This window comes from Gopherus flavomarginatus, chromosome 4 (genome assembly GCF_025201925.1).
Source record: "Gopherus flavomarginatus isolate rGopFla2 chromosome 4, rGopFla2.mat.asm, whole genome shotgun sequence".
Classification (NCBI taxonomy): domain Eukaryota; kingdom Metazoa; phylum Chordata; order Testudines; family Testudinidae; genus Gopherus; species Gopherus flavomarginatus.
Window position 1 is genome coordinate 147554603 of NC_066620.1, and position 12852 is coordinate 147567454.

The 12852-nt window shown below is 41.8% G+C and overlaps 1 protein-coding gene across 5 annotated transcripts in view; it reads left to right on the plus strand.

The window, feature by feature from the left end:
* The window catches only part of BACH2 (BTB domain and CNC homolog 2), a 258650-nt gene that overhangs the window by 147415 nt on the left and 98383 nt on the right, over positions 1-12852 (plus strand). For 3 of the 5 annotated variants that reach the window (XM_050949246.1, XM_050949247.1, XM_050949248.1), the window contains one exon: positions 4339-4488. The exons of 1 other annotated variant lie outside the window; for it this stretch is intronic. The gene's annotated coding sequence lies outside the window, so the exon portion shown is untranslated. Of the gene's footprint in view, positions 1-4338; positions 4489-7025; positions 7180-8152; positions 8306-12852 lie in introns of those variants that run through there. One more of the 5 variants, XM_050949251.1, reaches the window with a different exon arrangement.

Sequence of the window (12852 nt, forward strand, 5' to 3'; positions counted from 1 at the left end):
GGCTAGAAGCCACTCTAATTATGGGCAAACTAGGCAGCTGCTTAACCTGAGCAGCTACGCCACACCTGAACAGCGCTATGACCACATGTGGCACATTACAACACCATGATGGTACGGATATGGCCTTGTTGCCCGTATGTCTAGAATGAGTAGCGCTGCAATCTCCTGGCACTTGGCCCACCCCACCTTTACCATAACTACCAAACCATCAGAGGGCTTACCAGCCCCTCCCCCTTGAAAGTCCGATGTATCCCGCCTGAGGGGAGAGCACACTGAAGTTTTGCCTAGGGTGGCAGAACATCTTGAGCAGTCAGTCCTGTCTTCAGTCTGACTAGATTGGGACAAGGATCACACTGGCTCCTATGTTTGGAAAAGTGTCTAGCAAACTAGCTATGGCAAACTACACTACCAGAGTATAATGCAGGAGTGGGCAAACTGTGGTAGTATCCAGCCCATCAGACCTTTTAATCCAGCACTCGAGCTCCCACTGGGGAGCAGGGTCAGTTAGGGAGCGGGGTTGGGAGCTTGCCCTGCTCTGTGGCTACTGTGGCTCAGCGAGTCTCCTGGAAGCAGCGGCATGTCCCCCCTCTGGTTCCTATGCATAGAGACAGCCAGGGGGTTACATACACTGCCTCCACCCTAAGTGCCGCCCCCTGTAGCTCCCATTGGCCGTGGTTCAAGGGAGTTGGAGAGGCGGACAGAACAGCACACAGAGCCACCTGGCCATGCCTCTGTGTAGGAGCTGGAGCAGGGACATGCCACTGCTTCTGAGAGCTACTTGAGGTAAGCACTGGCCAGAGCCTGCACCCCTGACCCCAACCCCAGCCCTGATCCCCTTCCCACCCTCCAAATCCCACAATCCCAGCCCGGAGCACCCTCCTGCACCCAAACCCCTCATCCCCAGCCCCACCCCAGAGCCCACACCCCAGCCCCCAATTTCATGAGCATTCATGGCCCACCATACAATTTCCATACCCAGATATGGTCCTCAGGCGAAAACGTTTGCCCACCTCTGGTATAATACAATATATTGAAAGTCTACCCCAGAAATAAATCTTTTTAAAACACCATTTTAATCTGATGCTTTATCCTGCCAGCTGAGGTGTATGGTGTGTTATTTTACTGTAAGTTTCATGTGTTAAAAATGATTGAGTCAGGCTCCAAAACTCATGAGATTGTCTTAAAAAATATTTTTTTCAGTAATAAATTTTTCAGTGTCTTTTCATTTGCTTTCTGAGCCTGTAACTACACCCAGGTCATACGTTCAAGCTTTCCTCTGCACCTGTGAGAACCAGAAACTTTGTTTTTAGTGAAAGCTGAGATTCTCTTGCACACACATGACTCTAGGACCTAGGCCTTTAAGAAAAGCTCCAAATACTATCAGAGTTAGCAACACTGCCCAGTCTTATAATTGGATCCCCACAGGAATCAAGGACTGCCCATGCAGATCTGATTGCAGAATTGAAGCCACTTGGTAAGACCCCTGGAGGCCTGGACTGAATCCTCCTCTGTGTGAGCTGAGCACCCTGATTTAACTCAGGAAATAACCGAAAATGAGTGGAAACTTGTTCACTAATCATTTTTGGTCCTGGCTCTTCATTTCATGTATGCTCTGCTTTTTTCATATCATATGTTTGAGTTTTGTGTTTTTAAGGAAAACTTTGCTTTAATCATTCCCTACTTACACAAAGAAAACTCCTATATAAAATGGAAACATGCAACAGAGTATATATTGAACAAAGCGTAGTGTAGGGACTTAGGTTTCATTCTGCCCTGGTCTGACCCCTGAGCAGAGAGATTCCTGCTTTCATGTTGTAGATCACGTGTAAAACCTGATGCTTTCTGGCTCACGCCACGTAATGTAAGGCTATCATCAGAGAGAAACAGAGTGAGACATTTGCAGAAGGGAATGAAATGTTTAGGATGCGGTCTCATGCTTTTTACAGCAGTGAACATCAATCACACCTTCCAAGAACAGAGTAGCACTGAAAATCTACTCTTTTTTTCGTTTCCTCTTCCCTCCCTCCATCTCCCCTTCCTGCTTTCCCAGCATTCCCGTAGCAAGTGTAATTTTAGCTTGAAAGTGTCATTTGCCCTTGAAAAAGTTTTCTAGCTTTATAGCATCTTGCCCTGAGATAATGGCAGTTTCTTTTTTGTTTTACAAATGATTGATTTGTGATTTGATAGATATATTTGTATTATATTTCCATAGTTTGAGTCCGTTCGTGACCACAGAGATTTCCCCCTCTTTCCCTGCTTCCCTACTCTGTCAAGTTGTCCTCCCTATAATGAAATTACAGGAAATTTTTATAAATTAGAAATAAATTTTTTTTTTACCCTTTTCTAGAATATATGTGTTCAAAAATAGCAGGCAGGGCCAGCGCTTCCATTTAGGCAACCTAGGCGGTTGCCTAGGGCGCCAGGATTTGGGAGGGCGGCATTTTGCCACCCTCAGCGGCAATTGGGCGGCAGGGGGTCCTTCCGTGCTCCGGGTCTTCGGCGGCAATTCTGCAGCGGGTCCTTCACTCATTCCGGGACCTGCCACCAAAGTGCCCCGAAGACCAGGAGCCGTGGAAGGACCCCCCCCTTCGCAGAATTGCTGCCAATGACCGGCAGCACGGAAGGACCTCTGCCTAGGGCGCCAAAAACCCTGGCGCCACTCCTGATAGCAGGTCTGAGCATCAGCTGACAAATCATCCAGTAAGTCACTATCCAGAAGATATAACCTACTTCCCATGAGCACTTGAAGTGTGTACAAAGTTTGCGTTTGTGGTGTTCAATATTTTTCAAATTTTGAGTTTACAAAAATAATTACCCAATTTTTGTCCAACTCTGAAAAATTTTCATTGATTTTTGAGATCAGTTTAGAGAGCTGGTCAATGTTTTTCCAGATTCTGACACACAGATTAAAAAACCAAAAACCTTAATGTAAATTTTTTTTGCCTTTTTATTTCGATTTTTGTCGTTTTTAATAGTCTAGTTTGGGGTGAGTACCTCTGCTACCAATGGTGAATGATAGGAACATGCTCCCAAACCTCTTATCCTGTTGAGGTCCCCTTCAATCCAGTAGCAAGTCTTGTGGATTTTCACTTGTGGAGGGCATACAACTTTATTCATGCAGTTGTATTTATGGGCAGATGAGATGGAGACAGTTGAAGTCTCCAGTTGTAGAACACAAGATGAGGATTTGGAGAAAAGCTAGTTGCTTTTTCAAATTTCTAATTATGATGAGCTTTCTAAATTTGAAATTTCAAAGTTAGGTTTTTTTTTGCGCCCCCTCCCCTGTTTTTTCAGCCCCTTTCAGAGTCAATTCACGTGTCCTTTATGGGTAAATCCTGCTTACTCCACTGTGGAGCACAGTGTGGGGTGGGACTTGGGGAGGCAGTGCAAGCTATGTTCACTCTACCCCCCGTAGGACCCAGCTCCACGAGGATTCCCTGCACACAGCTGTGCATCTGCTTACATGTGGCAATTGATCAACCTTTACATGTATCTATCTGCCATTCTTACCCCCACTAGTGGAGGAGCCAGTGATATAGTGGCTACCCTAGCTATAAAGTTGGTGTAGTGGCCTATGGGAAGGATTCCTTCTTCCTCGCAGCTTATTTGTTTGGCTTGATCTCTAAGGCCAAGATATGGGCTGTAGTTCTTGTTCTTTCACTCGGTGTGTCTATCTGTGTTCTCAGAAAGCAATGCTGCATTGGTCTACATTCCATTCACATTCATAAAGATCAAAATCTGTAGAAAAGAGTAAGCCTCATGCTCATCAGTGAGGATTTGTCAAAGCCTCTACTGTAAAATCACTTTTTGTTGCATAGTACAGATAATTATTATTATTTTTGGCCATACTCCTTGATCAATCTTAACATTTAGTGTCTCAGATGAAAAGGAATACATTAATAATTTAACTCTCCCTCCCTGAAGCCTTCTAGAATAATGGTTAAACAAAGGAACAAACTTCAGACAGCAGTTTAAAAATCCCTAATGAAATCCAAGCTAAATTTTGGCAAATTCAATATTAAGTTATTTAAGTCCTCTATAATCTGCATATTATAAAGATTATTTTTAAAATGCCCCTGCATGTGTGATATGCACAGATCTCTCATTAGATATAAAACTGATCTCTCAGCAGAATCACAGAAGATGGCAATATAGGTCACTTTATACTTTGTAACTCTCCTTGTGCTTATAATGACAGAAGAAAAAATTATGTTGATTTTACAAATGGTCTTACTCCCGTCACCAAGATTACAGAAAACAAATTAATTATTTGCCAAAAGTAACATCTAATGTAAATTTGATATCTGAATTTCAATGATTGTCTTCATTTTGTTTTAGGTTTATATCAGCTGAGCTGCCAGAAATTTGCCTCATAAAGCTTCGGTGGTCCACATCTTAATGGATTGCTGTAGCCTTTTAATTTCTCCATTCATCCAGTTCCCAGCATCGTGAGAAGATTAGCCAGCACAGAACATAGAAAAATTACATGTAAGTCTTGATTTGAACTCCTCTTCTGTAAAAAAGTGTAAAAAGAATGAAATGTTTCAGACAAAAAAGCAAATAAGTTCCATCTTTTAAATGTCATAAAACATTAGGTTGTGAATAGATGGGTATGAAGTTCTATGACTGGCTTTGTAAACTGAACTGTGACTGTAATTTCTGCTTCCATCATTGACCTTTGCAAAAAGTTCTTTAAAAAAAAAGTGTGCCTAGGTTTTTGCCTCTTCAGGATAACTTCATTTGTATGTGTGTTTTAATTGTTCTTATCTCAGTGTTTCAATCCTGCATATACATGCTCTCCCAAAGCAACTTGAACTGCTCCTCAGAGGCTGGTTCAGATAGAGTCTTTGCATGGTAATATTGTGGGTGTTCCCTAGCTTCTGCATGGTGGAACCACAGTTCTCCCTCCCATGCTGTGCTCTCCCTCTTTCTTGCCTTCTGTTCTCATTGTTTTATGCTAACACAGTACCTTTATAGCTTACGCTGCCTCTTATCTCTATTCCAGCTACCACTTCTCCTCAGTTACTCTACCCCTTCCATGTGAGGATCTTACTGGGACACAGACTAGTTAAGTGGCTTTCCAAAGATTAGTTTTTCAGTAGTATCTAACACAGAAGATCTACAACAAGTCAGTCTCAGAATTGGGCAGGAATAGAACCCAGGACCCTTGAATCCCAGTCCCGCATCTAATTGCTGGACCATACTCCCTCCCCTGCTGCATGCTCGTGATGTAACAGTGGTAGAAGTTGTACATTAGCAATGAGCGTGCACACAGAGAATATAATCGTGTTATTTACTGTTGATTGCTGTAGATGGTGTAATGAGGCGGACAAACCCCCACTTGATCTGGTCAAGAAGGGATCAGTGTTCTGCCCTGGAGATAGGGGCTGAAACTCTACAAGGAATGCTCTCCAAATGGAGGAAGTGGGCTGTGGAGTGCTGCTGCCCTAACCCAGGAGGCAGCATATAAAGTGTGGGCAGAGTGGTCCCAAGGGTGGAGCCCCAGGAGCAGCCAGGCTTGGGAGAAGGCTGGAGTTGAACTTTATCCCGTTAATTTCTTTGTTGATCAAACCAAATGCCGGGTAGGGGTGTTTTTGGCTAGTACGTGGGCTGTGCTTTAGTGCAATTTGAGGAAAGGCACACACACCCACCCATAGAGACAAATTTGTACATCTGATCTTTGTATTTTTTACCAATGCCCCTCATCAGTTATGCATTAGAATCTTGTATCAATGAACAAAAAGGGGAAATGAAGACCTATAATGGCTAATAAAGTACATTGTCCACTTTAGTAATCAACTGAAGACATTTTGGGGTCTTTCGTACCTGTTAAGATGCTCCCTGCTTTTGCTCATCCTCATTTTTGGGAGCAACAATGCAGCTCCTTTTGATAAGGCTGGATCCTGCATTGCTTATGATCCACACTCCTCTCTATACAAACATGTGACAACTAGCAGCTGGTCAAATAACTCTACCAGAAAAACCTTAAGGGAATCCATGGAATGAAAACTCATACTGGCCTAAGGTCTGGGACTTGCTGTAGTCTGTATAAGGACATCTGCCATCCTCGCTACTCGTGTCCCCATCAGGAGACTTTAAATCTTACTCTGTTCTTGGCAGTATTCATGCTGTTATGGCATTGAATGTTTCAACATACTAGGTATAAAGTAAGCTAAAGACACAGGTACGAATTTTACCATAATCATGGGAGAGACGGGAGTGTCTGGAAAAAATCAAAGTAAAAGAAGGCACATTTATTTCTCTTACAGGGCCAAGAGTATAGTATAGTCTTAATAAAAACAGGCTATCATAGGAGTCATTGGAACCAGGAAAAACTGAAACCTAACCTGCTTATGTAGATGAAAAGCGTAAATACAGCTGAATACTTTCCTGTGGCTGCACTCTTAAAAAACTATCCATTGTCGAAAGAACATTTTCACATATGCAACTATTAGTGTAAAAAAAGAGAAGTGTGGGAAGTAAATTGGTGTGTAGAGAGACACATAATACGTGTTTGTCAGTATATCCCAAGATCTGGAAGGAGAGCGGTTGGTCAAAATAAGTGATTGTACAAAAAAAATCACAGAATTAGGAAAATGAAAGATGATGCTGGCTGGCTGAAAGAGATGGTAAATAGAGCTTTGGTAAGTCACAGAATTCTAGCCCAGGCTGGTAGTGAGTGAAAGTCGTCGTCATCATCAGAGAAGTGCTGAGTGGCCTGTGTGACATGAGGTGGTGACTTTTGTTCATTTTCTAGTGGATGCAAACTACTTACAGACTTTTGCAATTCTGTCATGAGTCTCGCAATATTTGGTGTTTTTCATACCATACCTGGAGTCATGTGACTGTGAGCGTCTCAGCTTTCTTTTCTTTTTTTTTCTTTTCTTTTTTTAAAAAAAGTACATTTCTAGTCCTTTTGGCTGCAGAAATAAAAGCTTGGAAACTTGCACACTGGAGGCTTAAAAGCCACAAGGCAAACAGAAAGAATACAGATATTGTTATTTCGAAATTTCTCATGACTTTTGGGGCCTTCCTCATGATTGTTGAATGCTCAATTCTGCAAATCCATGATGGAGGAACTAACTTAAAGATGACACCTTAAGTGACAGATTTAAAAGAGCAGTCAGGAGCTGAATGGACATGACTGAAAAACTTTTTCATCCCCTGGTCATAGCTGAGGTACACAGGAATGTTTATCACGCTGCTGCCTGTTCCATGGTTAATCAGTATTCTCCATTCTGACAGTGTAGCAGTGTTGGAGCACTAACTTAACTTGAAAAATGGGACATGGATTTGAAAAATGTTGTAAAATCCTTTTATATTTTTTTCTTGCCAACAATGTGCTCATGACCATGCAAAACTTGGAGAAAGACACAGGCCCTCTCCCAAGAAGTATGGCTAATTGCAATGTCATAAAGCAGCGGGTTATTGGCTTAGGGCAAACCTGCATCTGGATCCACACTAGTAGATTCTGATGCAGAGTCAAAGCTTTAGTTGATTCATTAATGTTACGCCATCGTTCACAAACCTACATACAGTGATGGAGTAGGGAGGTTGGGAAGGGCTGTTTTCATCCCTAAACAGCTCATACTATGTTGCATTGCGCTATCTGATGGCACAAAACAAATGTGTAACATAAAAGGGCTTTGATCAGATGCTACTGGAATTGCAATGTTAGGCTGTGGCTACACAGCTGTCCTGTTGACATCACCGTGGAACTATGCTGCATTCTGAACTGAAATTTAAGTGCTAAGTTTACATTTTTTTTGTTTTGATTTTTCATTATTTCTTTTTAAAAGAAGGAAAAATAAGATACCAATCAATGGCATTCTGAGGAATAATGGACTGCCTGAATTTATACTACTTATGCAAATTCTTGTCTTGACAGTTCAGTAAGCCTCTTAAAGGGTTTGAGCTAAACAAAATCAAATAGAAACTCATTTCTGTAATATATAGATGGTGATTGTTCTCTTAAATAAAGTATTTTTTAATCTAATTTTTAGGTTTCTAAAACCTGCCCATCAGCAATCTGTGGGCAGATGTAAATTAATTTTAAAATGTGAAGTGCGCCATTTGATGACTAAATGTCTGTCACACACCTACTGTCACCCAAATAATGAGAAAACAGATAGGCTTTATTGTCTGTCTACAGGTCAAAAAACACATGCCTTCGTTGGACGAACAGGGAAATCAAACTTCCAAAGGTGACAACTCAACCATTGGAACACCTAGGTGGTAGACATTCATATCCCCTCTGTACTGTTACCAAGAGCAGCCCAGCTGATCTCAACTGTCATGATAGTAGGTAAGAAGAGATGTAGTCTTTGTGCCACTGAACATTGGGGACCAGATTCTAATTTCAGATGTGCAACATATGCCATGAAATATTTCATGGGGAAAAAATCTTCTTGAGTGCTTGTATTTTACATGACTGTAGAACTATTATATTCACATCAGGCCAGGGCATTTAAAGTGTGTGGAGGAGAGATGAGGGGCAGGCATAGATCTGAAGCCCTTGTCCCCCATCTGATCATCCTCTTCCCCTCTCAGGCACCGTTCTCTTCCAGAAGCCCTTGCCTCCTCGCCCCCTCCTTACTTTACCTCTCCCTAGTGGTAAGTCTCACTTTTGAGTGACAGGTTTGGCTGTTTCCCAGTGCTAAGAGGAGCTGCTCCAGTTTTGGCAGCTGGCAGGTGAGGGGAACCCGGATGTTGGCCATAGTGCGCTCCTAGCCATAATGTGCGTGGACACTAGATACAAGATCACTGCTCATGAATGCAGCTAAAAAACCTGGGCAAATTGCATCTCTTGACCAGCAACCAGCAAGAGGGTAGAAAAACCATCCAAGCTGGTCAAAAATCAGCCAGGTGGCAACGCTGTTTTCCACCTACATGCTTAAAATGATCAGACCATGGAATGGGTGGGCCTCCCTCAGGAGCGGCTCCAGGCACCAGCACACCAAGTGTGTGCGGGTGGCAGCCTGCAGGTCACCGTGAGAGTGGCAGTCAGGCTGCCTTCGACGGCATGCCTGCAGGAGGTCTGCCAGTCCTGTGGTTTCGGTGGCAGTTTGGCGGCAGGTGCGCCGAAGGCACAGGACTGGCAGACCTCCCACAGGCATGCCGCCAAATCCACGTTACCAGCGGACCTCCCACTGGCGTGCAGCCGAAAGCCGCCTGACTGCCTTGTTTGGGGCGGCAAAATACATAGAGCCTCCTTCTCCAAATTCTCTCCCCCTCATCCTCCCGGCTCCGCAGCCTATGCATCAGGCTCACTTCTTCAAAAGTGCACATCTGACTTGCATGTAAGTAACACTCAGTGTATGAATGAGAACTAGGGGTTTGTGCACTTACATAGCTGTGCATACATGTAACCCCAGTTGGGGCACACATATCAGGTGTTGTCCATGCACAGATCAGGCACATATGCAGGCGTGCACTTCTGAAAATTTGGGCCTTAATATGTGGAGAAGATGGCCACGTATTCATGCACACTTACTTTCACATGACTGGGCAGTGTTGTCTGAAGGAGAGTACTGTACTCTCTCTCTGTCTTATCTGAACACCTTCCACATTAAAATCATTAGGAAAGTCCCTGGTGGATTCCATGGAGTCTCTGGTATTTCTGCCTTTTTGGGGTCAAAACTCTGCTGGGGGGTAACGTTTTTTATTTATTTATTTGTTTGTTTGTTTGTTAGATTTTATTAATTTTCTTTCCGGGGGTGGGGATGGTCTGGTAGAGGATTAAAGTTAGAAGCAATTGTCAGTGTTGAGAGCCTTTCTTAAGGTAGAAGGGCTTTTTCCACTGCTTTTCCCTACAGTTTGTCTGTTACACAGCAGTGATACAGGAACCAGCATGCCACTAACTGGCTAGTCTGATAAAGCTGGAAATATTGGCTATACATTTTGTTTTTGTTATTTTGAAAAATTAAATAAATTTGATGCAAATATGTCTTATTCCATAATATAATCTGGAAAATATGAAGTGTATACACACCAGGCAGCAATTATACATTAAAGTATAAAGTGGAGAGGGAGTGAACCAAAAGCCCCTGGTACAATGCTGATTGGAACAGCTTGAAAATATGGCAGGATAGTTGGAAGAAACAGCCATCTCCCTTTTCATTTGATGACTGTTAAAAGTAGTACTATGGAGCCATTACATTCAGGCAAATATCGTTTACACTCTTTCTAGAGGTAATTGCTAGGCTTGAGAAGAGCTGTGTTCTATATTATATGATACAACACGCCAAAATTGAATTATTCTGACACCTCTTCCCTGTCTGCCATTAATTAATGTTTGTGTCTTGCTTCCGAGGTGTGAAGTGCTGCATACATGTGAAGTGTTACTGATTTATTTACTTTCTATTCATGTGACAATGTTGTGACGAAGTTTTTCTTCTTAGTGTTGCAGGTGACAGTCTGTGTGTCAGCCTGCCTGAGTCAGAGCTCTCACTTCAGCCCTGATAAAGCTTCACTTTACCACAGGGACGCTGATAACTAGCATTTCCCCATAGGTGGGACAGTACCTTTGGCAGCTTTCCCGTGTGCCACAGAGTATCGTACCTGCCAGGGTTTGTCATTCATTTTAAGAAAATACTGAAAGACAGTGACAGTGAAATCAACTTTCTCTAACCTAAACCAGTAAAAACTAAAATACATCTCACCACATAAAAGTTTTGTTTTCACTGCTGCTAAAATCTATCCCTCCCTTTTTGCAGCACAGTGTACAGTCATCCAGTGCCCGACTTGGGGGTGGTGTGGTTGAGACTCAGTGGCGTATGACCCAATTTTCATAATACTTAGATACCTGTGCTTTTACAACACATATCAGAAGTTCCTGCGACATAAAAACACCAGAAAAGCATGTATCTGATTTCAACAGTATTGTGTAAACTGCGGTATGTTCAGAGCAGCTGTCTGTGCATTAGGTTCCATGTTAATTACTAGAAGATGACAGGCAGTTTTGTGCAGTGTGTTGTTAATGAGAAATCTTAGGTAATCACATTTTCTGGAGTTGATGCTTTGTGTCTTAATATTATTTTGTTGAAATAATGGTTGCTAGCCTACTTGCATGTGTTTCCTGTTATGATTTGCAGAGAGTTCGGGCAAGAATGTTGTAATTGATGCTTTAGTAGCCATAATACTTTGCATTTTCAAGCAGTGAGGTAGTTAATGAAAACAAACTGTCAGCTTTCATTCCCACATCCCCAGACCTTCTTTACTGATTCTCTTCTACATTCTGCTCTGAATGGGCTTTTATTTTATTTAATTTTATTTTTAAACTGATTGAATCAGTCAGTTTGGGTTAGTCCTGTGCAGGTATTCACGTGATAGTTATGCTCATACTTGTATCAGTTCAAAATGTGTGCAGGGTAAACAGAAAAATGTCAGGTACGGAGAAGAATGGTGAATGGAACCAGTATACTGCTAGGCTATGATTTGTGCCATATATGAAATTACAAAGTAATTTGCAAAGCAAGTTTAAGTAAAGTGGAATTTTTTAAGCATGATGAAATCATCCTTGACAGCAGGCTCTCTCATTCTTCTAATACTACTATTATGAGTATAAAGGGATTTTTTTTAAAAATTACCACTTTCTGAAGTAAAATAATCAGGATAATTTCCCACTGATAGGCCCATCAGTAACCCCTTTATAAATCACTAGTTTGAAAAAGCTAGTACAGGAAGTGTGCCTTTGTTATCAGATGGCATCCTTATTACTGACTTTAAAATTGGTCAGTGGTTAGCCATCCTAAATTTGAGACCTGTTTGCCAGACAGTGAATAAGACCAAAGAATGGAAGATGCGCTGAATGCATGAAAACCCCATTTATGTCCCATTGCAGTTTATCTAAATTATAATCGGTGTCCTCGCTGTTAAAATAGCACAATGAAACCATAAATATAAACTGGAAAAATATGCAATAGATTTTTAGCTACTTTGCATCCCTTGTTAAGATGAGCCATCAGTACTGGGTTTTTTGCATTTGTATACTTGTGCTGTAGGTGTTGGAAGTGTGGGTGGCCAAGAAAAAGCAGTGGTTACAATAAGATTTTCCATTTATTGCCCTTTGTGTACAACTAAAAATAAGACTCAGACGATTCAGAATCTGTAGAGCAAGCAGAATCATTCCGTTAGCTCTGATGACTGGCTTGCATGCAGCGTTGCCTCTGTCTGGTAAGTTCTACATTTGAGTACTTGTAAATGTGTCTTTGTTGAAATAAGAGAGAGACAGACAAGTTACTTACACTGTTAGTCTTCATGTAATAGTCTATCAGCATTTTCTCATTCTAAAAAGCAAAGTATGACTGATAAGAGATGGTGATGAAAGTGTTTTGGAAGCAGAATTGTCCCTGTATCTGAAAAAAGCAGCTGTGAAGCGCTCACGGATTTTTAAAATCAGCCATCCAAAGCCACAATTGTATAACTTGAACTGCTGATCTATAACTTAATCTTTTTTATATAAATGCTCTTTGCCAGCCTTCTGAACATCAAGTAAAGGAATGCTTAATGTTGACCATTGGCATGTAAAACTCTTTTGTTTCCACTATAAGGTGATAGCATTGGTAACTGCTGGCTTGGTAGCTTTTCCAGGTAGCCACAGCTGGTAAAGGGTCTGCTAAATTAATTAAAATGTACCTTTATTGAGCTGCTAAATCTACTGTGGCCACATTAATTAATAGCATGTCAGCTTGTGGCCAAGAAAAACACAAAAGAGAAATGTTGTCGGCATTTACAGGGAAATTCATAACTTTATGGGCTCTTATCTGGTGCTGTCCCTGTTTCACTCATTAAGTAGCTGTGGCATTTCCAAAGAATGAGTGTGTCTGTGCATTTTTAGCTTTTCAGTTTGAT